The sequence below is a fragment of the Marmota marmota genome, unplaced genomic scaffold, assembly GCF_001458135.2.
Source record: "Marmota marmota marmota unplaced genomic scaffold, marMar, whole genome shotgun sequence".
NCBI classification, from domain to species: Eukaryota; Metazoa; Chordata; class Mammalia; order Rodentia; family Sciuridae; genus Marmota; species Marmota marmota.
In genome coordinates this window covers 1,607,262-1,634,614 of record NW_026000338.1, presented here as the reverse complement: position 1 = coordinate 1,634,614, position 27,353 = coordinate 1,607,262, and the positions used below count along the sequence as shown (strand labels likewise).

At 41.0% G+C, this 27,353-nt stretch overlaps 1 long non-coding RNA gene and 1 pseudogene across 2 annotated transcripts in view; one reads left to right on the top strand and one right to left on the bottom strand.

Annotated features, from left to right (window-relative positions):
- Window positions 1-22,575, top strand: part of LOC125614514 — a 95,091-nt gene extending 72,516 nt beyond the window's left edge. The window contains exons 3-4 of one of the 2 annotated variants that reach the window (XR_007345104.1): window positions 13,969-14,045; window positions 16,135-22,575. This is a non-coding gene — a long non-coding RNA (uncharacterized LOC125614514). Of the gene's footprint in view, window positions 1-13,927; window positions 14,046-16,134 lie in introns of both variants that reach the window. The other variant, XR_007345103.1, reaches the window with a different exon arrangement.
- Window positions 22,576-23,500: 925 nt separating this feature from the next.
- LOC107159280 lies at window positions 23,501-24,968 on the bottom strand (annotated as a pseudogene).
- Between the last annotated feature and the right edge of the window lie 2,385 nt (window positions 24,969-27,353).

Here is a 27,353-nt window from a genome sequence, read left to right as displayed (position 1 = left end):
CACAAACAGTGAATGAACTGGAATAAGGTCCCTTTGTGCTACCAGGCTTTGTCCTTTGGCTGTGCTGGGCTGTGACAGTTAGAGGCCTTGAAAAGCAGGGCCAGTCCTTCCAGGTATCTCAGGGACAGCATAAACACTCCTACGTCAGGGTTCCCAGCTCTGTATAAAGTTGCATAGCTTCTTCTAGAGGTGGAGAATGGGGAAAGTCCTTCTATAGCCATGTTGTAAATCTCCCTGCCCTGTGCCTCTGGATATCTATCTTGATGATGATTGATTCCCCATTTAGACACATTGATTTAGCACAAGGCCACTTAGGTCCCGTTGTTTCTGTCCAGTCCCAGGTCTAGGGACACATTTCCTCCAGCCCAGTGAGATATTCCAAGATGAGAGTACACTACTAGACTTGTTATAATCTCATAGAGACCATTCAGTATATACTGACACATAAAATATTTGTGATCCCATTAATAAAATACAAAATACACAGATACAGAGCATTGGTACAAGCAATTGGTACAACAAAACAAAGGTTTTACCTCATGACCACAGATAATTAAGATATTTCCCCTTCTCCACATCATGAAACATTCCTTGAAAATATAATTGTTACTTCCACATTGTTGCCTCACTGTTTATTACTTTTACATTCCTTAATTTCTGAGATAGAACAAATTGTATTTGGTCAATTGTGTGGAAACATGCTTATCGACTCACTTAAAGTTTTCAATCTTCATGATGTATGTCAGAGAGAGAGAGAGTTTTCATTCACAGTAATGTTGTGTGGACTCCTGCTGCAGTTTTGAATGCATTTATACTTTTTAAGGAGTTAAGGTTCTGGGCTATAATTTTGTTATTTTCTTTGAATGCAGAATGTGACCTGTGCCCACTTTTGCATGTTTGGTATTACAAACTTGTCGATATCCTCAGTTAAGGTTATTGAACATTTTAAAAGAATGTGATTCCGTTTGTGGGGAAAAGACTGATCCAGGAGCACCTGTCTTGAGTAGCATGGCACAGTTGTCAAACTCTGGGCAAACAAATGCCCATTCATTCAAAATTGAATTAAAAGAAAGATGAAGGCTGGGCGCTATGGTGCATGCCTGTGATCTGAGGGGATCAGGAGGCTGAGGCAGGAGGATCATGAGTTCAAAGCCAGCCTTAGCAAAAGCAAGGTACTAAGCAATTCAGGGAGACCTTGTCTCTAAATAAAATACAAAATAAGGCTGGGAATGTGGCTCAGTGGCTGAGTGTCCGAAGTTCTACCCCCAGTACGAGAGAGAGAGAGAGAGAGAGAGAGAGAGAGAGAGAGAGAGAGGAAAAAGATTTGATCACCTTAGGGCCATGTTGACCATTGTTTATCTGAATGTTTAGAAAGCTGCAGGCATGCTAATCTTCTTTGAAGCAATCTCTGTCCCTGAACCATCTGAAATTACTTTTCTTTGGTTACTCTATCACATACTAACATTGCCCTCTATCTCAGGATGCTGCAAGAGTTTTCCCTGACAAACTGATCACTGTATCCTATACAGACAAACCGGGGTCATGATCTCCTCACACACTCAGCTTCTCTGTGATGATGCCCACTGGTACCCTGTGAACCCACAGCAGATGCTGGCTTTCAACTGCAATTTCCCAGCAAAGGCATAGATGTAAAATTGATTTGCAGAGTTTCCTCCAGTGAGAAGGGAGGGGCTTGTTTTCCTTCAAGATGATCTCCCAGCTCCTGCCTTTGTGTGGTCACCCCCCAACACCCTGCAGAATGGAAGAACTTCTGTGGGTCTCACTCTTGCAAGAGGTGGAGCAGATCCCCCTGATGTGTGCAGGACAGGTTGCTCTCCGCCCTCCCTCCAACCAGCCAAGAGAGAAAGGTCCAGCCTGAGGCAGGGGTCTGTCCTTCACACAGGGAGTCAAAACACTGGGGATGCCTCTAGGGGGAGCCAAAGTTCCCCCAAGCCCTGCTTAACAGAAAACTGAAGGCCCTAGGACAAGGGCAGACTGTCACACCTGACAATGTGGGAACAGAGAGACCTATGTCAGATGGTGGGTCAGGATTTTAAAGGGAGAGTGGCACCTTCATTCATGCGTCCACATTTAGGAACATATTATCAGTGTCCTGCACTGACCATGTGGATCTCTGCCTCACTTGTGAAATAGAGGAAAAGTATGTCCCTTAACTTCCACATGGCTTTTCACAGACTATGACCCCCCAAGAGGAAGGACCCAAATGCAAGATTCTTTCCTGCTTGTGAAGGGTGAGGTTGTTGAGCTGCACTGAGTGCAAAGAGAGGGAAAGCAGCTCCAGTACTGTTCCAGGGGACTTCCCTGACCACCCACGCCCAGACACAGGGCCCCTCCCTTCCTGTAGGCTCCTTCTGGATCTATAATCCTGGCTTGGCAGCCTGATCGTGGGGTCTCCAGAATAGTTGCACTGTGTGTTCAAGGGGAACAGTGCTGCCCACCAGTAGGGGGAGAGCCTGGATCCTGAAAGGACTTCCAGAAGGAGGCTTTATCCTGAGCAAGAGGAGGGGGACAAGAAGGGAAGGATGGGGACTTTCCTCAAGGAGAAGCAATAGGCAGATTGTCAGTCACTTCTCCCTAAACATATATTTTTAAAACCCTCCTTGGGATAACCTGGAAGAGATAAATATCTCTGTGTCCAAGTTCTTGGTCCACATGCCCTTTGCCTGGTGAATAGGAAAAGCCAGGAGAACCACTGTGTCATCCCAGAGGGGACTGTGTGTCCCTGGGCAGGCTGCTTGTCCTCCTGGCTTCATGTCTTTGTGAAATGGGGGGCTCCATCCTGGTCTCAAAGGGAGGCAGATTAAGCCAGAGAGGAAGGTCAGGCAAGGTCATCAGGAGCCCTGGACTGCATAGCTGTTACCCAGCATGTGATTTAATTCCAGGCCCCTCCCACTTGTCAGCCTCAGTGACTTGTCAGGATTGAAAATTGAGGAGTGTTAGACTCCTGGGAGGCTGATCTCAGTTCCCCCATATCTTTGTGTCCTCAAACCCTCATAATGAGATCCTGAAGAGTAGAACTTTCTCTCTCCCCCTGGATTACTTCTTGGGAAGGTGTCTAGTACAAACCTTTTCCTTTGTATAGGATGTTTTATTTTCCCAGGTAAGCTCCACCTCCCACTGCCTTGGCCCTGGGGCCAGTGTTTATGGGTTTCTAATCAGCAAAGACTATCAATTAGCTTAGTTAGAGTCTTCTCCCCTTCAATCTTGGACCTCTCCATTTGCTGTCCCCCTCCCAACTCAGCTTCCCTCATTTCAACTTAGAGAGCAGAGCTGCTGGCTTCATCGCCATAGCAACCAGCAGCTAGGGCCAATTAAGCCATGACTGAATCATTAGACACCTAAGCTGATTATAGAGTCCAAAATATTGGCTGAAAGGAGGAAAACAAGGCAGGTCCGAGCTGCAGAGAGGTGGGCAGCAGAGCTGCTGAGTGCCCCAAACCAATGCCGACCTGGACTCCACGGGAGCCACAGGCTGAGTGTCAACAGCATGGTGCGTGCCCTCAGGCCAGCAAGGGGCGCTGCACCCCTTTGCGCTCAGGGAGGGAATTCAGGATTTCTCCCTGCCAACATGCTCCAGACAGAAATTGAGGTCTGGATTTTTAATTAAAATTCCACATAGTAGTCAGAATGCATTCCGAAATTCCCTTGAGTCCTAATCTGGTGGCACCTTTCCTTATCTTGCAAAGTATTCTGTGCCCTTTTCTCTAATGAAGAAAGCATTTCCTACTTGTTTGAAGCCCCCTTGTTCCAGTCAAGCCCCCTAATGTCCTGGCCTATGTTTGTGGGCTTTTAATCACAAAAGTCTCTCAATTAGTGTAATTAGCATAATCAAATTCCAGGCCCCCCTCCCCAACATGGCCAACACTCCAGGTTTCCTGCTGCCTTTTATTTCACTTAGTGATGAAAGGTCTTGGCAGGATTGCCATAGCAACCAGCCACCAGGCAGATTAGGCCAATGTGGGTCTGGACACTGAGATGCAGAGCTGATTATGGGTCTGGAAACTGGGGTGGCTGAACAAGACTACTGGAATTAAGACAAAGAGCTTCTTAACTGGAGAGAGGGGGTGACTGAGCTTCTCAGGACTTCAGCCAACTTCCCCTAGTTTCATCTTTGTCCCCCACCCCACTGTGGGCTTCAGCAGAAGTGGAGAAAGAGAGAGCAGGAGTGAGGGGGCATGTCCACTATTGGGATGATCATCTGGATTTGGCCATGGCCTCAAACCCATAGGGTGAGCACGGTCTTCCCCCCTGGGCATCTCCAGGTCCTATGAATTTGCCTGGCACACTGTAAGTGCTCTTGAAGCTTCATGCCCAGCAGTCCTACCAGAGAGAGCACTACTGCTGAAAAACACTTCCTAATGCAGTGCATTCTTCTGGGAAATGACTCTAAGGAAGACCCTCTGCTATGTGCTATGAGGCTCCTTTCAGTCCTACCAGCCTGCTCTGGTAATCATGGTGTGATTACTTGGAGGCAGGGCCCAGGAGGTGTTAATCACTAACAGGCTCAAGTGCATAAGGCTCTTTCCACCAGCAAGAAATTCCCCCTCCCACTCAACTCCCCCCTCTATATTCACAGGCTCCCACTCATTTACACTGAGATAGCAGAGCTTCTGGCCCCTGCCCGCATCACCATAGCAACCAGAAGCCAGACAGAGTAGGAGACTGTGGCAATCACTGGACACCCAAGCTCAGCTTACTGAGGTGTATGCTGCAGCAGATGGACTGGCTGTGGGCACAAAAATACGCTATTCCCCTGGGGAGAAGAAGCGCTTAGTGCTCCCAAAGACCCACCCTCAACCTTCATCAGGCAGGTAGTTAGAGTAGGTTTTGTCTCCTTTGGGGTGTAAGCCCTGTATTTGGACCATGATATGTGTCCTTGGGCTCCATGCTGTCAAGGCTCACCAGGCAGCAGACACCTCCACAGCAGACCTTGTTACCAAGCAAATGCACAGAAGCGAACATAAGCTTGGAATGTGCATTCCCAAGACTGTATCTCCTGCACCAAGCCATGTCAGAGAAAAGGCAGGGGGCTTTGCTGCAACCTTGTGGATTTACTGAGGTCACTCTCTCCACTGTGGGTGCTGCAGTTCACACTTTATCCTCTGTTGTGATTGAGAGGAGGTGTGCCACAAAGGCTCATGTGTGGGATAAAGCAAGAATGTTCAGAGGTGAAAGCATTAGTTTGTGAAAGCTTTAACCTTATTAGTGGAAGAAAATACTAGCATGGATTAACTGGGTGGTAACTGTAGGTAGGCCGTGTGTGGCTGGAGATGTGGGTCACTGGGGACATGCATTTGGTATGCAACTTTTGTCCCTGGTCTGCAGAGCTCTCTCTCTTCTTCCTGGATGCCATATTCTGAGCTACTTCCCTCACAATGCCCTTCACCATGAAGTAGGCATCACCTAGGCCCAGGTCTATGGGGTTGCCCATTGTGTGCAGAATCACGAAACCATGAGCCAAAACATACTTTTCTTCTTCTAAGAGGTGGCTGTTTGTTCTTTTAGTCAGTGTGACCAAAAAAAAAAAAAAAAAAAAAAAAACTGACTACAGCATCCTGTCTCAGCAAAATTCCATCTAGTACTCAAAGCCCCAGTCTGAGATAATGACACATTTAAAGACAAGAAAGTTCCCAAATGTTTACAAAACTTCCCACCTACCAACAGCTGTGTGTAGATAATCTGCCTACCATCTCAATGCTATGGATAATCTCTCAACATTCCTCTCAAAACTCACCCTCAGTTTATGATGCTCCCAGTTTTCTCTCGCACATCACAAAATTATGCTCCTGTACTGGGTGATTCTGGTCAGTACTGACTGGGTTTCCCCAACTTTTATTTGCATTTTTCTTTAATCCTCCCCAATTAAACTTTTCTGCAAATTCTGCAAATTGTCTCATCTTAGGAAAAAAGAAAGGAAATAATGAAAACCCTACCTTTCTTTCAGGTCCCCCTCCATCTAGCATATCATCCTCAAAGATCACTGTGTCTACTGGGTTTCCCCAACTTTTATTTGCATTTTTCTTTAATCCTCCCCAATTAAACTTTTCCCCTCACAACTCCACTGAAATGGGGTCTGCACATAACCTGTGTGCAACTAAAGCTAGTCGTCGTTTCTGGTCAATAGGGGGCAATACTGGTCTGACTTGACTGAGGAGTGGAAATTGCCACTGTTGATCACTTCCTCCTCCTTTCAATACTTTGCTCCTGTGGTTGACAGCACATTTCTGTGTCGTGGTTCTCCCTCTGCCTCAGTGTCTGCCCCTTTGCAGGGTCATGGCTCATTCCTTCTTATCTCATTGGCGTGTTCTTGCGGTTGACTCTCTGATATCTTCTCTGTACCTATGCTCACTTCTTGCTATGGTTTGGATCTTTACTGTCTCCGAAAGTCTATAAGATAAAGTATTGGTCCCCAGCTCAGTGCTATTGGGAGGTGGCAAATACTATGAGGTGTGTACTAGCAACCAGTGTTCAGAGCATTGGAGCATTCCATCAGAGACAACTGGAAGCCCAATGCTATTCTCCTTCTCTCTTTTGCTTCTGGGCCATGAGGTAAGTGGTTCTGGTCCATCACGCACTCCTGATGTGTGTGTTGTGCTGCCTCAATAGAGGCCCAAACTGTGGGGCCAATTGATCATGGTATAACTTTCCAGATTTGTAGGCAAAACAAACCCTTTCTTTTTTTCTATTCACTATGTCAGGTGTTCATTAAAGTGATGGAGAGCTGACACTCTGCCTTAGACTATACACAGATTTACGCCTTTGACCTTCTCTATATCAGACAGGAATCACACATTAGTATTTCAAACCAAATCTTTCCCTCTAGTCCAGGCTCACATGTTCAATTGCCTACTCAGTCTAACCACTTGCACCTCCAATATTCAGGCCCAATTCAAATATATCGTTCAAAAAACTGAGGCCCTGAACCCCTGTCCATCACACCTATTCCCATCACTTCACCCATCCAGGAATGTCAACTCTCATCCATTTCCTTGCTCAAGCCAAAACCTTGAGGGCATCTTTGGATTCCTCTCACCTTCACCGTTCATTCATGAGTGCTTTCAGTTATGCCTTCCTTAGAATCTCCAATACCCACAGTGCTCAGTCCCATCTACATGAATCTCTCTGGTGTGCTGTATCATCATGTGTCACTCTCTGACAGCAATGGCCTCCTCACTGAATCCTCTGTTATTGTGTTGCCTCCTGAGTGTCTCTTACTGAAACCATATGTAGGGCCCTTCATACAGATTCTGTCACTTCTCTGCTCAGAAACCCCCTTTTATTTCCTGCCGCACCCACCCTAGGACCATCCAATACTATAAAATCCCATTCACTTCTTTATCTCATCTCCTGTTAGCCTACCATTTCTGCATAAACTCCAGCCACACTGGCGCTCTTCAAATGCCAGGAAATAAAATGTATGGTAAAGAGGGAAGACACATTGGTACTCTAAAGACCTGTGATTCTCTACAACCCATGAACAGCCCAGGGCTTCTTGCATGCAGAGTCCACTGGAGGCTGATGTGGTGAGAAAAGGTCAGACTAATTGGGACCCTCCAGCCAAAGGACTGGATTCTAGAGACTGTACAGCCATGTACAGGAAGGTGCTTATTTTAGTCAGCTATGTCATTGGTACCAGAATATCTGACAAGAACAACACAGATGAGGGAAAGTTTATTTTGGTTCTGGGCCTAAGATGAGGCAGCACATCATGGCAGAAGGGCACGGTGGAGGAAAGGTGCTCAAGCCACGGCAGCCGGTAAGCAGAGAGAGGGGAGGGAAAGGGTCCTCAGGGAAGATGAACCCTTCCAGGGCACAGCCTGTGTCCCACTTCCTCCAGTTATGTCCCCGCTGCCTATAGTGACCACCTAGTCAGGCACTATAGCTAGGATGGACTGATTAGGCTAGAGTTCCCACATTCCAATCATTTCACTGCTGAATATTCCTGTGATAACACAGGAGCTTTTGGAGGACACCTTGCATATGAATCATAGCAATCCCACCCAGAAAAGTCACTCGTATGAACAATTTTAGTCGAGTCACACATTCTCACCTACTGTGCAACCCCATCAGTGAGTTCCACACTTATATACATGTACAGACATGGTTCCTTCCTCTACTCTTCACATGAGTGATTATATGGTTTCATGTGCATGGGAGAATATTTTTCCCCAGGACCATCCCTACACTTGTGGAAGCATATTTGGTTCCAGTGACCTTGCATTTGGATGATGGGACTAGTATGTTGTTAGGTGGCAGGGTTTATGCCGATACATGAAGACCTTCATGTGCAGATATAGAAGCTCAAGCACATGCACAGCTCATCCATCCAGGACAGTCTTCCAGTCCACACTGTGTGTTGCCCTGAGGTAAGTAAGATGTTAGGGAGTGGCGAGGACTGCCTGCCTGTGTTCACCAACAAAGGCATTCATTTTCAAAGTATCTATGTAACAAATGAAATTTATCTTCAAGAGAAGTCACCCCCAATATTGTGAGTTTTCCACTACGAATGAAAGCAAAGAAGGATCTGATCAGACCAGACTTGAAGCTGCACAAAAGTATTTTTACAGAAAAGTCTCTGCAGCCAGTCTGCACAAATGGTGCTGATCATTCTTAGCTCCGTTTTTCCCTATTGTTTTCGAGACATTGGACCTGGTCACTCTTCCTATTCTCCATATAATGTTGGAACATCTACCAAGAGATGTAGACTGCTAGAATCATAAGCTGTAGCATGGAAATAGCGATTGGATAGGGATAGGGGTCTTGGTTTGGAGTGTTAAACCACCATAACCTTTGACCTCTGGCATTTCACCTCAGTTCCTGAAGCTTTGGTTCCCTGACTTGCGAAATGAGAGGCTCAGGTGGTGGAGAGACAGGAGCAAGCTATATGAGGTTCCAAGTATCATGCAGGTCTAACATTCTCAGAGCCAGTAAAACACTGGTTGATGGGAAACACCCTGGAAGGCCTGGAGGATGGGAATTGCACCTCTGCAAGAATGGATCAGTCAAAACTGCAGTTTCTGTGTAGCCAACTGAGGGTGAGTAAGGCAGCATTGTGGCTTCCAGAGCAGAAACCACCTGGGACTTCCCATAGGTAACTATCAAAATCTACCCAAGCAAGAGAGAGCTTCAGAATTTGGGAAATAGCTGTGTCGAGGAAGACTCCAAGTGCCAGCTCTGGTCAGGGAGGTCATTTCATGACTCACCTGCAGCAGTGTGGAGGTTAAAAGTAACAGGCTGCAATTGCTGCTGGCCACTCCATCAGTCTGCACACCCCTCCCTTTTCTCTGGAGGAGCTCTATGTGTAGCAGAGGGGAATGTCAGAGATGGAGACCAGTTTGCAATGGCTGAAACCCTGAAGGGATCAGTTTGGGGTTGTGGGCAGGAGGGATTCTGATAGCTTTTTTTGATAAATCCCTCAAATTCCTTCCAAGCAATTTATCTGCTAAGAATTTTTCACCCTCATGCATTGAATTTGTTGATTTGCATTTTTCCTACATAATCACTTCTTGAACAAAGCTTTTGCACAGCACTGTCTTTATTCTCTTCATTTCTTTTTCATTGTTGTATTAAAAACAAGCAAACAACCAAATCCTGGTTGTGCCTCTTTGAAAAATAATCAGCGAGGGAGGAAAAGCATCATTTTGGCAAATTAGAAATTAGCAATTTGAATTGAAACCCCAGTGGTAGGAACTCATTGACTTAACTCTCTGACCCTAATAACCTTTGGATCCTGAAGTCAGGTTGCAAAGTCACCATTATTACAAATGGGTAAAGGACCTCAGGTGTCTGGTCATGTTCTTTCCCAAAGTCTGACCAGAAAACTGCTTTGATATGCAAGAAACAGGCAGGGATGCTTCCCTCCCACTGGCCAGAGTCACAATCAAAAATCATAAACCCCACTACTATTTCCAGAGTCCTAGACCTCTGGTGCATTCTCACTGCCTCATCAAGCACCTTGGAATTTCAAGGATGGACATAGGGGTCTCATTAAAATCCCAGATGAGCCCCTCTCCAATATCATTCAGGAAATTCTGTCCACTCTTGAGTCCCAGAGAGTCCAGATCCTCCATGATCTTGAAGCACCTTGTGAACTTGAACCAGTGGCCCATCTTGTCCTTAAATCCCGATAAACTGTTTCCTGCATCCAACTCCAGGACAGGGTGTCTACCATCTAACACCACAAGGGTCCTTCTCATTCATTCATTGCTTTGTGTATTCAACACACAGTTCATGAAGCATTTTGGACATGGCAGTTATTGCACAAGATACTGGGGATGAATGGGGGCCTGAACCTCCCTGTGGCCTTGTCCTTCCAGTAGTCTCACCAGGTATAATACTGATAGTCACGCTGAGCTCTGAGAGTAAAATAGAAGCAACAGCATACCCAGGAGGGACCAAAAGCATTCCATCTTCATCCCTTCCTCCACCCTCCACAATCATTTGTGGGTCCTGAAGACTGAATGGTGGCTCTGGAAACCCCATATCTACATAAAGATATTCCCTGTGGCTTTGCATTTCAGCTAATTGAGTTTGGATATCTATAGCACAATAGAATGAACTCCAGAGCCCTACTGCTTACGTCTCCCACTAAACAACTGTCAAGCTTGGATCACAGAATGTATTTGCTTTTCACCAATTCTTTAGGGAATTCTGAATTTCATCTTGAGTCTCTGTGGAATCTGATCAGGGGCTCTGGGAATAGCCACTATTCTCCTAAAAGATCACCTCAAGATGTTGGTTCTCTTTTTCTTTCCACCAAAGATTGCAACTCCTTCCCCATGATTTTCTGTCAGTAGCTTCCAGTGTGCATGTGTGCTTATCAAAAAGAAATGGATGTGCGGGCACATGACACCACCAGGGCTAAACACAATCCCATTAATTGAATACATTTTGACAGTCAATTTCTGGCTTCAAATTTCAGACCTCAAAGTACTTTGTGATGCAATGATGATTCCCGTTTACCTCCAATTTCTGTTTTGACATTCTGAAGCCTTGAGTCTAGTCTAGCTACAATTACTGACCTGCGAGTGCTTTAGAAGCACCCACACATACCCCTTTACACCTTTACTCTTGAATCAGTCACGTTTTTTGAGTTTTCCATCCTAGGATACAGGCTGCCTCCATTTCCTGACAAGTACAATGCTCTGAAATTTAAAACCCAGTGCCAACTTCTAGACTCTATCCCCACTGGTGACTCTGAAGCCAGAGAACACTGTGGGCCTCTTTTTGATCAGTACAGTGCTGTGAGGATTCCAGAAGTCATGGAGAGTTCAGGTCCAGAAATCCTGTTTTATAAACTGCATTGCAATTGAAAGTCCATTCTCTACTCTGTTTGGGGTTTACCCACCCTGCCTGCAGTCCACCTCAGCCTTTTTTCAGACAACTCTCCTGAAGGTATTGGCTTAGAGCCCAGTGCATTCCTGTTGCAAGGGCAACATTTTATTTTGACATTGGTGTATTTCCCCTGTGCTGTGAAATAGATTTTCCATTTGATCATTCTTAAGTATGTCCATTCTACTTTGTTTTTATTAAATAAATTATCAGATACAGATCCATTTCTTTGCAGGATCTTCTCAAATATTCTTTGCATTATCTTCTGAAGTATTATCCTTATTGATTGTTATAGTCTCTGTGTGTGAACATATTTTGATATAATTTCCCAGTCTGCCATAACATGTACATCATCAGGAATGATGTGTTTTCTTCCCCCAGTTTTGTGTCTAAGGCAGATATTATGTTTGTTCCTTTAATATTCATTTCTTTGTTCAAGCATAGTGAGAAGTGAGGAGTTAAATCTTAAAAATTATTAATAGTGATGGAAGATATTGTTTATCTTCTCCTCATGTTGACTTGCATTTCCCAATATTTCCTATGCCAATATTTATTTATAACAATCTATGTTTAAAATAAGATTGAAATATTTAATAAATCAGTAGTTACAACCAAGAGAAACCCAAATAAATGCATTTTTTATTTTATTCATTTGCATTGATATTAAAACTGACCCTCCTATATCCTATTCATAAAACTGAAAAGTGTTATGGTTCATTATACAGTTGTCCTAGAAAATATGTGACATCACCTACAATTTCATGTATCTTCTGACCCTGACATTCTTATCTCATAGAATTGTTCCTAAATCAACATTCTTTCATGGGAACAATGTTTTCATTATAATAATGTTTAGCACAGTGATGACTTCAAAATTGCTAAAACATGCTTTAAGGAAGAAAGGATTTGGGCTTGAGGATATAGCTCAGTGGTTGAATGCTTGCATAGCATGTCCATGGCTGGACATCTGTATAACGATCACTTTGATACTATGATATTAGCAATTTTTTTAATTTTTGCACATACATCTATACATATGACACATATGTGTGTATATATACATATATATTTACATATCTTTGTCTATTATGCGTCCAACAATTCATGTCATTTTTTGATGTGGTTTAAGGTTAGCTGTAGACAACATTACTTTCCAACCCTAGATAATATATCATGTGAATATTTAGAGTTTAATATTTGGCTATTGTTCCTTTTTTCTTTTGAGTTAAAATTTACATAAAGATACTCGCAAATCAGAACTATACCAGTTATTTAGGTTTTTAATGGTTGTATGGACCTTTATTTTATTCATTTATTTATACTCGGTGCTGAGAATCGAACCCAGTGCCTCACACATGCGAGGCAAGTGCTCTACCACTGAGCCACAACCCCAGCCCCAGTTATTTAGTTTTGACAAATACATATACATGTAACACAAAACTCTATATATTTAGAGAACTTTATAATTCCCCCAGAACCATTCCTCAGGTCTCTTCCCAGTCAGTGACCACTCTCTTCCTTCACAGGCAAATGCTGGTTTCCTTTTTTTTGTATAGATTTCTTGTGATATTTCTAGGACTTCATATAAATGGTGTCATATAGTCCTCTGTGTTCTTGTTTAACTGAGCAAAAAGGTTTTGAGATTCATAGTGTCATATATATGGGTATATTTTTCCTTTTGTTGATGAGAAGTACTACATTGTATGGATACACCAGAGTTAGTATGTGTCATCTCCTTGTAAACTATAAAAAGAAAAAAAGATAAGAAACCTTTGTGTGTACAAAGAAAAATATATTCTGATATCCTATACCCAAATAGTGATACCAGTTTTTTTTATAAATGACAGTATTTGTGTGTCATTGGATAAACTGACCTTCAAAAGCACTTACTCAGACTGATGAACTCACTCTTTATAATATTTCCATTCCTAGTGATTTCTTTTTTGTTAATTCATACCAAATAATATCACTAAATTAAAAATGAACTAGAGTTGGTGAATTGTCAACAAAATTTTGCAATATCATTTCTTAGCATATTCTGTACCAAGATATGTTTTTAAAAGTCCTTTGTATACCACCCAGGTTATTCAGATACTCAGGGTAAGGTTGAATGTGTAATGAAGGAGGACTAAGAATACTCCAAAGGCTCTTTGCCAGGCCATAGAGGAGGAAAATTTAGAACTGCATAGGCAGACAGTGCAAGATGGAGAATGAGGAAGTCAGTAGCAGGCCCAGACAGTATGAGCACAAAGAGAGTCCACCAATAATAGAAACTTCCCAGTTGATAAAAGTGCTCATGGACCTGAGTGGGGGACCTGATCAGGCCGACACTTCCATGCTCATGCACACAAGTGAGCATTCAATAAAAAGACTAAGATAAACGTGTGGACAGGAGGGGTACCAATGAGCAACAATGAGGGGAGTGTGGAGAAGGGAGGAGATAAAAAGGGAGGAAAACCCAAAGCCCATCAAAAGAACAAGTCAATCCTTTCCTATCAATCCTTTCCTCCTGGGCCCCTTCTCTTCAGGGAAGTCTGTTACTTTGTTTCTTTTGCTCTTGCAATAAATCTTTTAGCTTGCTATTCTTTGTGTCCTGTTCTTCAATCCTTTGCTGAGTGGAGACAACGAACCCAAGACCCCTAGACGGTAACAAACGCGGGGGCTCATCCGGGATCAGGACCACCGACTCAAAGGTCAGTAGCAGTCGCATTAAACGGCTGATGAGACCTGCAAAGTGACAGTTGATCGTCTGGCACTTCTTTGATTCTCTAAGGCTGGGAAAGTCCCCTGCCACAGTTATCAAGGCTGAATTCCAAGACTGATTCATTTTGCTTTTCTGAGCGGGTACAAAATGAGCAATAGACCTCACTGTCCTAGACAACACTGGTACAGTTTCTTCTCCTCTTTGTGGGAGAGAACTCTATCTTCAGATGTAAGGCTGCTAATAGGTCGTTTATGTCCTCCACTGGTTCCTTGTCCCTTCTGCCAGGGGGACTATCCATGGCAAGAAGAGAAGACCACTCCCAATCTGGAAGAACTTCCTTCCTTTCTGAGACATTTAAGTGATCATATCCCCCTATCTCAAAAAAGCATGAGGGAAATAAAAAGAGATTGGGGAGGGGGAAAGGAAGAGGCAACTATGATAGTGGCTAGCCATCTTCTTCATTTTGTTTGCGCAGCACTTTGGAAAGCAAGGACTAGGTGGGTTTCAATGCCATATTCCTGGGTGGAATTTCTTTACACTAGGCTGGCAAGTGACTCCTTAGATGAAACGGTGACAAAAGAATTCACTAGAAGGGTGCCCTCCCTACAAATCCTTTCCCTCCTGGCAGCCATCAATCCTTTTGTGCTAGCAGTACTTTGGGAGATACACGTATTCAAGGAATGGAGACACCAAAGATATCTTGGTTACAAAAAGAAATATCGGGGACCTAGACCACTGGCCATGAATAAGCTTGGCTAGTCCCTATCAGGTCATGATAGACTTGGGCCAAGACAGTCTACTGGACTGCAGGCTGGAGCCACCATTCTGGATTTATAAAAGAGTGAGATGGGGATTAGGCAACCCCCATCAAGACCTCATCTTTCTTTTTGTTTCCAGATGGGATCCAATTCTCTCAAAATCCCACAAGGCTCACCCCTCTCCTGTCTGCTCAAAAACTGGGTTAAGATGAATCCCCAATTAAAATGAAAATCCTTGATTTTCTTTTGCACTGAGGCTTGGCCTTAGTACCCATTGGGAGATGGAGAACAATGGCCACCAGAGGGGACTCTAAACTATAGTATCATTCAACAGTAGATCTATTCTGTAAACAGGAGGGTAAATGGAGTGATGTTCCTTATGCACAATTGTTCTTTTGTCTAAAGGATCACTCTAAACTATCAAAGGATTATAAACTTAACACTCAGACCTTGGCAGGCTTATGCTGCTCTAAACTGGAAATAAAAACCCCAGAAAAGGAAAATCCCTTGCTTGAGGATAATAAACCTCCATCAGATTAAAAGGAAATCCCACCTGCTCCACTTACAGAGCAGGTTCCTGTTCCCAAGCCCTCTTCCCGGCTTTATTCTAGTCTAAGGGGACCAAAGACAGAGGAAGTATGCTTAAAACCATGCCCTCTTTATTCAGGGGCAAACTTTCCCATGGTCAGGAAATGCCAAAATGCTTCTTACCCAGGTGTTTCCCCTTAGGTGAATGCCAGGAAGAAAATTTTTACCTGAGATGGTACGCATTCCTTTCTCACTCACTGAACTAAAAAGTATAAGAGAGGACCTAGGTGGCTACATCAAAAACCTGGAACAATATATTCAGACCTTCTAACAGCTATCAAACCTTTATGACTTAACATGGAAAGATGTTGCTTTTGGGCCAAACCCTGACTACCCTGGAAAGATAAAGGGTTCTACAAAAGGCTATTAATAGTGGAAATGATTACTATATTCTCAGGGAGGAAAGGTGACAGTGACAGGAAGAAGTTGGGATATTCCCACCAGTGACCATGTCATCCCATTTACAGAACTACATTGGAATATGGACATGGATAAGGATGATTGGGACAGACATCACTTCTAATAATGTGTGATGGAAGGATTAAGAAGGGCCCAGGTCAAACCCTTCATTTATGCCCAGATGGCCACTGTGATTCAGGGTAAAAAGGAGCCACTGATAACCAAAAATTCAGAGGCTCTGGGAGGTCATTACCAAACATACTAATATTGAGCCAGGGTTATAGACAAAGGAAATCATTCTTAAAGATAAACTCATGACCCAATTCCCTCCAGATATACAGATAAAGCTCCAAAAACTGGCTGTGGAACAGGGAACAACATTGGACCAGTTGGTCCAGGATGCTACAGCAGTCTTCTATAATCAGGACCTAGAAAAGGAAAAAGAAAGGACGAATAACATGGAGAATTGATGGCAGCCATGCAAGCAGGTCCCAGCAGTACTCCTCCACCTCCTGCTTCTCATGCAGGAAAGAAGGCTGTTTTAAAAAGTATTGTCCCCAGAGGAGTCAACCACCTATTGGATTGCCTCCTGGATCTTGTCCTCTGTGTCAAGGAACCATCAGAAGGTTAGATGTCCTTGGAACCTGAGGGGATCAAGGTTGTCACACACAGTTCCCAATGACAGGTCCAGGGGCTTTCTTTATGGCTCCTATGACTGAAGTCCAGTTTCAGGAGCCCCAGATAAACTTTTTGTAGACAGGCACCATATAAACTTCCTTCCTGATATGGGAACACGATTCTTAGACCTGTCCTTCTCTCCAGGACCTCAGTCCCAAGACAAGTAACCATTTGGGGCATATAGGGCTAGGCCCTTGAGAGATATTTTACTAGTTCTCTTGCTTATAAATGGGGTGTTTTCCACTTCTGACACTCCTTTTTCATCATGCCAGAGACCTCAACCCCTATATTAGAAAGAGACCTATTAATCTCAATTAAGGGTCAAGTTGTTGTTACCATCTGGGGCATATAATTATCTACCTTTAATAAAGACAAAGTGGACCCCACAATTTGGTCAGATATCAACTCAATAGAAAGACTAAAACCCTTGTCAAAATTCATTTTTAAAATCCTTCCTACTTTCCTTGCCAAAGACAGTACTCCTTACATTCTGAGATTAAGGAGGGACTTATACCTATTATGTTGAATTTTAAATGAGAAGGAGTTTTGGTAGAAAAGTCCTCATAATACTCCTATATTGGAGTCTCACAAAGAGTTCCAATAAATAGAGAACATTTAAGCATCTTCATTTAGTCAAGGAGACAGTGGTCCTTCTATACCCACTGATTACAAATCCATACACTCTCCTTAACCAGATTCCCCAGGGAACTACATATTATACTGTCCTAGACTTAAAAGATGCATTTTTCTGAATTTTTCTACATTCAAAGAGTCAGTCTCTATTCCCCTTTGAGGATCCTACCCATAAAGCTGGACAGTTATTTGGACAGTTCTTCCCCAAGAATTCAGAGGAAGCCCCCATCTGTCTGGACAAGTATTGGCACAGGACCTCATGGATTTTTTTATACCCTGAAACAGTGTTACTGTAATATGTAGATGACCTTCTCTTATGTGGACCTTTAGAAAGTGACTTCTGAAGGGGCAAGCTCTCTTCTCAATTTCCTGGCCAATTTCCTTAGAAAATGCTCAATTGTGCCTGCCTGGGTTACATACTTGGGCGTTATACTGGAAGGTGACAATTGAAAGCTTGGCCCAAAAAGAATTCAAACCATACTGTAATATCCCCTTACTCAGAGAGTGAAACAACTCATGGCCTTTCTGAGAACAACTAATATTATAAAATTTGGAATATGTGCAGAAAGCAAGACCCCTTTATCAGTGCCTCAAAAAGGCACAGGGAAACTCACATGCCATCATTAACTCAGCTCCAGAGATTTTTTAAAAAGGCCTTCAATACATTAAAAACAGCTCTTACCCAGGCACCTACCTTGACTTTACCCACTCAAACAACCTTTCAAGTATATGTTACAGTCATTTGGGGCCCCCTCCCCATCCAGTGAGTTATCTAAATAAAGAATTGGACAAGGTGGCCAAGGGGTGGCCTGGATGTCTTAGAGCTGTGGCTGCAGTGGGACTCTTAATCCCTAAGGTATATAAACTTATTCTGGGAAGGCCCCTGACAATATTTACCTCCCATGATATAGGAGGAATTCTAAATTCTAAATGTAGTCTTAGGATAACAGATAGCCAACAGATAGCCATATACTTAAATATTTGGCCCTTTTTGTTAGAAGAATCCAAAATTACCTGAAAACTTATCAAAACCTCAATCTTTCTTACCTGAGATAGAGGAAAAAACCCTTTCCATTCTTGTGAAGAAGTTTTAATGAAAAATTATGCCATCAGACTGGATATATCTGATCATCCTATTGATAACCCTGACCTTACACTATCTACATGAAGTTCATTGGTGTTTAATGGAATTGGAGATCCAGATATGTGGTGGTAACAGATTTGGGGGTACTTAAATCAGGGCCACTTCCCACCAATACCAGTGCCAAACTGGTGGAACTAGTTCTCTCACCCAAGCACTGGAACATTCCAAGGATAAAAGGGTCAATATACATACTGATTCCAAATGTGTTTTTCTTATACTTCACACCCATGCAACTATCTGGAAAAAGAAAGGATTATTCACTACTGCTGGCACTCATGTTGGTGTCAAGGAGATTCTTTGTCTCCTAGAGGCAATTTTCCTGCCCTCTCAGGTGGCAGTTATTTATGTCCCTGGTCATCAAAAAGAGGAAGACACAATAGTTAAAGGAAATAGGGTTGTGAATATAGCAGCCAAGGCTGCCACTTTACAGAGTTCCACATTTGCCTTGTTCCTATAGGAAAACTTCTTTTTGCCCCCTGAATACCCTCAATAATTGGCAGAGGAGGCTCAACAGGCTGTAACTCAAGAATACCAGTTAGATCATAGAGCATAGTGGGTTTCTCCTGAGGGAATCCCATAACTTCCTCAAACATCTCAATCAAAGATTTTAAAGTCTTTCTATAACCTCTACCATTTGGGAAGAGATAATACTCTTATTATACATTTGGGGTATTATATTATAATACCCCAAAAAATGTTTTCAGGAAAGGGCTTCAAAGTCACAGTCCAACAGATCATTCGGAGTTGTGAAATCTGTCAGTGGGTTGATTCTTCCAATAAATATTTCTGCCCTCCTGGAGATGATGGGTCTGATTGACCCATCAGATTGACAATTAGATTTTAACCATATGCCTGGGGGAACGAATTAAAATATTTACTGGTTCTGGTAGATACATTCACTGGATGGGTAAAAGCCTTTCCTTGTAAATCTGAAAAGGTTATATAAGTTGTAAAGGTCTTATTTCAAAAAGTTATTCCTTAATTCTGTCTCCCTCAGAGTCTTCAGAGTGATAATGGACCCACCTTTAAGACAAAAATAATGCAAAAATTCTCTCAAGCATTAGGAATAAAATCTTACCTTCATTGCTCATGGAGATCTCAGTCTTTAGACAAAGTCAAAAAAGACTAATAAATGTCTGAAGAGACACTTAATCAAACTCCTCTGGGAAACCCAGATCCCATGTATTAAGTTGTTGCCATTGGCTCTAATAGGGCTAAAAAATACCCCTGGCTGACAGGGTCTAACTCCATTTGAGTCCCTATATGGAAGGCCATTTTTGTCCAGTAATTTACTTTTGGATTCTGAGACCCCACAATTAGTATCTCATGCAACTCAGTTGGTCAAGTTTCAACAGATTCTTACAAAAATTCGACAAGAACTTCTTGAGAGAGGTCATCAAGGGCCCCCCCTCTTCTGAAATCTTGTTCTAATAAAAACTACAGATTTAAACAAGTGGTTACATACTCTAAACTGGGAGGGATTTTACCCTGTAATCATGTCCACCCCTTTAGCAGCTTATATGGCAGGACAAGACTCCTAGATACATCATAACTATCTTAAAGAATGGAGACCCCCTCTTGACTCCACCCACCACAATGGAGATTCCTACAGACCACTACACCTGTGAGACAACGAAGATCTCAATTTCCTGTGTTAATGAGCTAAGTGATATAATTGTTATTCGTCTCTTTGTTGCAATACCGCTGGCTTTGCTACTTACTATAGGACTAGCAGTAATGGCTCCAGAAGATTGTAACACTACATGTAGGCTATCTTTGGCGTTAACTTATTTTAAATAATCTTGCTTTGCATATTGAAGCTTTTGCCTATGCTCTCTTAAACATGGCTAAGCCCTTATTACTCTTATAACCCTTGGTTGTTATAACAATCACCATCTCCTTTACCAGCCAAGGTACAGGTTTTACATTGGGTCCTTGGGGAGATAATTCATTAGTTAATTTTTTACAGACTATCAGTATTGGAAATGGACTTTCCAATTGTTGGATTTGCCACCCACTTCACACATCTATTAGAGTCGTGTGCCTGTGTGTGTTAGGAATTTAACCCTTACCCTTACTTCAGAATGAACCAAGATGAAACCTTTATAAATATCTTTCCAGATATTATACTCTTTTCTGTGTGCTGAGCTTACACCCTGCTTTTACCACTCTAATAAGATGGAAATACTTTATGCTCTATACTATCAATCCAACAGGTCATGTTGTCCCTGCTGGGAACTATGTTCTACTCAATACAGTGCTCAAAGCCAATATTTCCCAAATTATTCCCCTTTATATGATAACTACTCTCCTAACTTGACCCATTGGTACCCCAGTGCTTACACCTACCTAAACAGAAACTGGCACCCCTATGTGGATGACTGTTCTATATGTTAGGGACAGATCTCTGTCACTTGGCAGGTGGCTTTCAGCCATACACCTAAAGCCATACACCATGATGTCATTAACCCTGCCTGTGCCTCCTGAAGCTCTGTCTAGCTCATGTATAGATTCTTCTCTGTGGGTCCTCAAAATCCTTCTTGGTTAAATCACTCAGCCATCCACAGGCATGTGCCCCTCCAGGATACACATTTATATATGGCCCCAACAACTACCTGTTACCCTTTGAGGGTAATCCTGTTCCCCAGCCTACAAACCAAGTTATCACCTATCCTTGTATTGATAATGTCCAATTTATGGGCCCTTGTGCCCTTGGTATGCTTGAACAGCAGGGGATAGGAGTTAACATACATAATATCACACAGTCAAGATCCAGGAGAGCACTAGGATTAATGAGCAGCTATGGACCTTGTGGTGCCATGGGCTGGATTTAGTTACCATGAAGTCATTCTCAAAAATCCCACTAATACCCTAGAAATATTTGCAGAAAGCACAGACTAGGCTCTTTAAGGATTATAAGGATCCTTAGACTCTCTTGCTAATGTGATCCTGACAATCATCTGGCTTTGGACTACTTATTGGCCAGTGAAGGAGGAGTCTGTATGGTAATCAACAAAATCTGTTACACAAACATCATTAATACAGAAACAGTAAAAATCAATATAAAAATTTAAAAACAGGCACCATGGCTTCATAGATATAACCAGGGAATTGAACCAAATACAATTTGAGCCACAGTCAGGACAGCTATCCCTTCATTAACTTTGTTTTTCCCTTAATTGGGCCCCCTATTAATTTTCATTAAAAATCTAATCTTTGCACCTTGTATTCTCAATACATTAACTTGCCTTATCCATTCCAGGCTGAAAGCCATTAAGATGCAGATGGTTGTACAGATGGAAACCTGCATAAATGTACCTGCCAGTTTTTACTGAGGGCCTTTGGACTATCCTGACGACACCTCTTCGTCTTAAACTCTCCTCGGGAGGACACTCAGACTCAATCTTCACTACGCCCCTTTTCAGCTTGAAGTAGCCAGAGCGGTCATCATCCCAACTCCCTACAATAGTCAGGGTGTCCTCTGAGGGGGGATTGAGGGAGATTCAGAAATGCATAGGTAGTCAGGGCAAGATGGCAAATGAGGAAGTCATGGGCAGGCCCAGACAATATGAGCACAAAGAGGGTCCTCCAGTAAGGAAAACTTGCCAGTTGAAAAAGTGCTCATGAACACGAGCAAGGAATCCAATCAGGCAGACATTTCTGTGCTTGTGTACACAAGTACGAGATCCAATAAAAAGACTAAGATAGATGCATGGACATCAGGAGTATCAATGATAGGAGAATGGAAAGGAGAGAAGATTAAAAAAAAGGAATGGGAGGAATATCCAAAGAACAAGTCAGTACTTCCTTATGGAACTCCCAACTCCTGGGCCCCTTCACTTAAGAGAAGTCTGTTACTTTGTTTCTTTTGCTCTTGCAATAAATCCTTTAGCTTGCTATTCTTTGTGTCCTGTTCTTCAATTCTTTGCTGAGCAGAGACAATGAACCCAAGATCCCTAAACAGTAACACAGAGAGATTAGTTTCTTAATCATAAAGAAGGAATAAGGAATAGGGCAATGTTTATAACAAAATATGAAGAAAACCATAAGTAGCCAAAATTTACAGGATTCATGAACTTGACCAATTTCAAACTCTTCTCAATCATCAAGCAAACATCATAAAATACTTTCATCATGTTCATATGGTCCAGGACATGGCAGAGACATTTGATGGGCATCCTCTAGAGGACTCAGAGAAACTAGACTCATATATCCAACTGGCTACTGGACATAAACACTTGATGTTTCATTATACCCAAAATGTAATATTTGCACAAGGCAATTTTAATCATAATAATACCATGGGACAGTCTTCTAAGAAATCAGACTACAATGCAAATATTTTGAATATTATGACATTTGTTATATTCATTCAATACAGTAAGCTAATTCATTTAAAATTTTTGTTTGCATTTTCATTTCACAAATACTGGATTTTGTGTATTAAATCAGTGCATAAAAATAAGTTTAAAAAAGGAAGAAAACACAAGGAAACAAAAAGAAAAGCAGCAAGCTTAAGAAAAAAACTATTATGATTTGGATCTAGCTCCATGTTGTGTGTGTGTGTGTGTGTGTGTGTGTGTGCATGAATGCATGTGCATATAAATTCACATGTATGTGGAACTTGAGATATATCCTTATATATTATTTGAGAGGGATAGAATAACACTCTTCCAGGATTTTCCATGTTGTCCTCCAGGTTTTTCTATACTGTCACATGTGGCAGAATTTCCTTATTTATTTATTTATTTTTATATGTTGGTCCAACTTTATTGAAACCTGTTACAAAAGACAGAATTCAAATTAGAATCATTGTCCTTGGTTTTAAGGCCAGTAGATCTGAGTTATATTTTACTGCAAAAGAATATAAAATATATCAGTTCAAAACACAGTGAAAAAGAAATTTAAAAATTAACATGGTATCTTTATTAAATCAAATATCTGCAAATACTTCCTTCTTAGGCACTGAAAACTAGTTACATCTCTTTTAAAAATCCAAATAACCAGTTTGGAATTTAATGGGAAAACTCACATTTACTGCAGCATGAAATATGTTCACAATGAGGTGCTAGAAGCCAGAAGATACTTTGTTTCTAGATGGACAATCACATTTATTCATATCAGTGAAAATTATATTAGACTAGTAGCTTTAAATGGACAACAGATAACATATAATGTTAAAAAATCGTCTCTTGCTTTACAAATGCAAATAACTTCCCTACACTCCCCTCTATTAAGGCTGGAACCTCAATAAACATAACTTGGAAAAAACTTAAATGTGAGAATTGACTGAAATAGACATTTCCTGAAGGAAGCTTTTATGTTTGTTTTTGCTAAGCAGTCTCACTTCAAGCTCTTTTTAAAAAATCTTCAAGCTCTTTTTAAAAAATCCTCTCTGTTCCCAATTTTACTCTGAAAAAGAAAAAAAATATGATTGACCAAACAGGAACCTTCAACATGTGAGGGGAATATTATAACTCATGTTCCCTGATATTTCATCCCATTTCTTACTGATTGTGTCTTCCCTTATCTATTAGAGTATTTGATGTTCTCCATATCACAAACCCCTTGCTTTTTTAATCTTTAGGTAAAACACAAAAATTTGTTTAGGAAATACTCAAGTCCTGCACCCAATTCATAATACATAAAACATGGAAGCAAGTAGTGTGCCCTGGAACTGTCTCAAGCTCTTGTACAAACTATTTAGGAAGGTTCCTTGATCTCTAAGTTTGCCTTTAGAGATTAGAATTCAACATAGAAAACAAACTCAGTTGTTGAACACCTGTCCCTAATTTAGAGCTAATCTATATAACATAGCAAAATTCAACTTATTAAACCTTGTCTCATACAAACAACAAAAAAAATCATTCCAGGTCCCAATGTAGATCATTAACCCACTTAGAATCAAACATGGTAAAACAAATTTTCACATTCTTTCCAATCTTCCTGAAAGAAGGATGGTATTTGTGGCTAACAGCTCAGTCAACACTATACATCAAGTTGTTGTGGAGGAATACAATTTTTGACCTGGCTATCATTTTGGTAAACTGACACATGGCCAAGATTCTAAGAATAAAATTAAAGGCATTCTTGGATTCTGTCCTTCAGTAATTTCCAGAAGAAAACCATAAAGTGGCTTCCAGCTCAGAAGAGACATTGAACAAAGTTTAGTAAAAATGGCTTGGTTTGCAGACTTTGGTTAATGTTCTTCAACAAATTCAACAGACATAAGGAGTGAATTTTCACAACAGGGCTCTGACTACTCACTGGTTTAATGCCAGTTTTCCATAGTCTCCTCTGTCAGCATCATGGTCCTGTTAATACTCATCTTGTATTGGCCCCCAAGATGCTCATGTCTATACTGCCTGATTTTCTTAAAGCCTGTATCCTAGTCATTGTGAATGATTTAGTCATCCATTTACATATTGCATGTCATTTTCTGCATCTGTGCTTGAATAGTATTGCACAAAATAGAATCCTCATGCTGTTTTTTTAATATTATCCTGACTATCGTGATTTTCTTTATGTCACCCCTTTTGCTGAAGGGTTCATAAATTTGTTCTTTAATTATGTAAAAAGAAAATTTTTCAATGTTTAGCTTTTATTTAGTAATTGTTCTTGTTCTTCATTGTCACCCCAGAAGTGCTGGTCCTGGTCCTGGCTCAGCTCAACATAGGAGTTTGCACAGCACCTTCAGGAGGCCACCCAACATAGTGCAGAGAGGTGAACCAGGAATTCCTTATTTTGTAAGACTGAATAGTATTGCTTGGCAATATTTTCTTTATCTATTTATCTGATAATAGCTATTTATGTTATAGCCAAATCTTGGATATTGTGAATAATTCTGCAAAGACCATAAAAGTATAAATACCTTTTCAGGGTCCTGGTTTCAATTCTTTTGAATGCATACCTATAAGTGGGATTGACAGATCATATGGTAGTTCTTAGATTTTTTTTGAGGAATCTCCATACTGTTTTCCGTAGCAGTTGCACCATGTAAATTCCACCAACAGTGTAGAAGGGTTCCAACTTCTCCACATCTTTGCCAACACTTGTTAACTTGTTTTTTAATAATAGCCATCCTAACAGGTATAAAGTGATATCTCAATGAGGTTTTGATTTGAATTTTCCCAAGGATACTGAGCACATTTTACATATAATTGTTGGCACTTTGCATGTCTTCTTTGCAGAAATATTGGTTGAATTCTTTGTCTATTTTTAATTTCATTCTTGGGGTTTTTTCTCTTGTGTCAGTTCCTTATATATTTGATACATTAACATCTTAGCAGATACATTTTTAGCAAATCTTTTCTTCCATTTTGAATTCTGTCTCTTTGTTGAGTGTTTTCTTCTCTGTGAAGAAGGTTTTCAGTTATATGTCATCTTGTTATCTATTTTTATTTTTTGTTGCTTGTGCATATGTGTCATAATCCAACAAATCATTGCTAAATACCAACATCATAAAGCATTTTCCCTGGTCTTCTAGATATTTTACAGTTCAGGTCTTACATTTAAATCTTTAATTCATTTTGAGTTGATTGTTGTGTTTGATGTAAGATAAGGGCCCAATTTCATTTTTTGAATATGGATACCTAGTTTTCCCAATGTTATTTCTTAAAGAAACTATCTTTTCCACATTGAGTATTCTTGGCACCCTGGTTGAAGATCCATTGACTGCATGTGGGTGAATATATTTCTAGGCTCTCTACCATGTTCCATTGGCCTTATTGTCTTTATGACAATACCATACTGTTTTGATTATTATAGTTTTGTAATATATTTTGAAATAAAAAAGGATGATAAATCTGGGTTTGTTTTTCTTTCTCAAGAATCTTTTGACTATTCAATGTCTTTTATGGTCACGTGAATTGGAAGGTTTAATTTTTCTGTAAAACATTAGGATTTTGATGGAAATTGCATTGAATATGTAGATTGGTTTTGGTAGTATAGACATTTTAACAATATTAAATCTTCCATTCCAAAACAAATAAATCGAAGGATGTCTTTCCTTGTATTTGTTTGTACTTTAGGTTTTTTTAATCAATGTCTTTGCAGTTCTCAGTGCACAGAACTGTCACCCTCTTGGTCAAAATATTCCTAAGGATTTTATCCTTTTGATGTTATTAAATTGAATCGCTTTCTTTATTTCCTTTTCATATTATTCGTTGTCAGCATATGGATATGAAACTGACTTTTGCCGGGTGTGGTGACCCATGCCTATAATTCCAGTGGCACAGAAGGCTGAGGCAGGAGGATCACAAGTTCAAAATCAGCCTCAGCAATGGGGAGGAGCTAAGCAACACAGTGAGACCCTGTCTCTAAATAAAATACAAAGTAGGGCTGGGGATGTGGTTCAGTGGTTGAGTGCCCCTGATTTTAATTCGTGGTACCACCCCCCAAAAAACTGACTTTTATATGCTGATTTTGTAGTATGAAACTTTTATTAGTTCCTATAGATTTTTGGTTCAGTCCTTAGGGTTTTCTATACATTAGATCATATCATCTGAAGAAAGAGATAATTTTATTTACTCTTTTTAGAAGTTTTTTTTTTTTTTTGTCTATTTCAGTACTACATTGAATAGAAGTAGAGTGGACATTCTTTCCTTCTTCCTTATCTTAGAGGAAACAATTTTAGTTTTTACCATTGAATATGATATCAGCTGTGGGCTTTTCACTTATGATCTTTATTGTGTTGAGGCAATTTCCCTTTCTTACTAGTTTGTTGAGAGTGTGTATCATAAAAGAATGTTGAATTTTATCAGATGCTTTTTTGCATATATGGACATATCAGAGTGACTTTTCATATATTGAAACATGCTTGCTTTCCAGGGATAAATCCCATTTGGTCATGGTGTATGAACTCTTTAATGTATTGTTGAATTTGGTTTACTGGTATTTTGTTGAAGGTTTTTGTGTCTATGCTCATCATGAATATTGGCCTGTAGGGCTTTTTTTCCCCCTTTTGGTGTCTTGGTTTAGCTTTGGTATAAGGGTAATCCTGGCCCCATAGAATAAGTTTTAAAGTGTTCCTGCTTCTTCATTTTTTTTAAAGAGAGAGAGAGAGAGAGAGAGAGAGAGAGAGAGAGAGAGAGAGAGA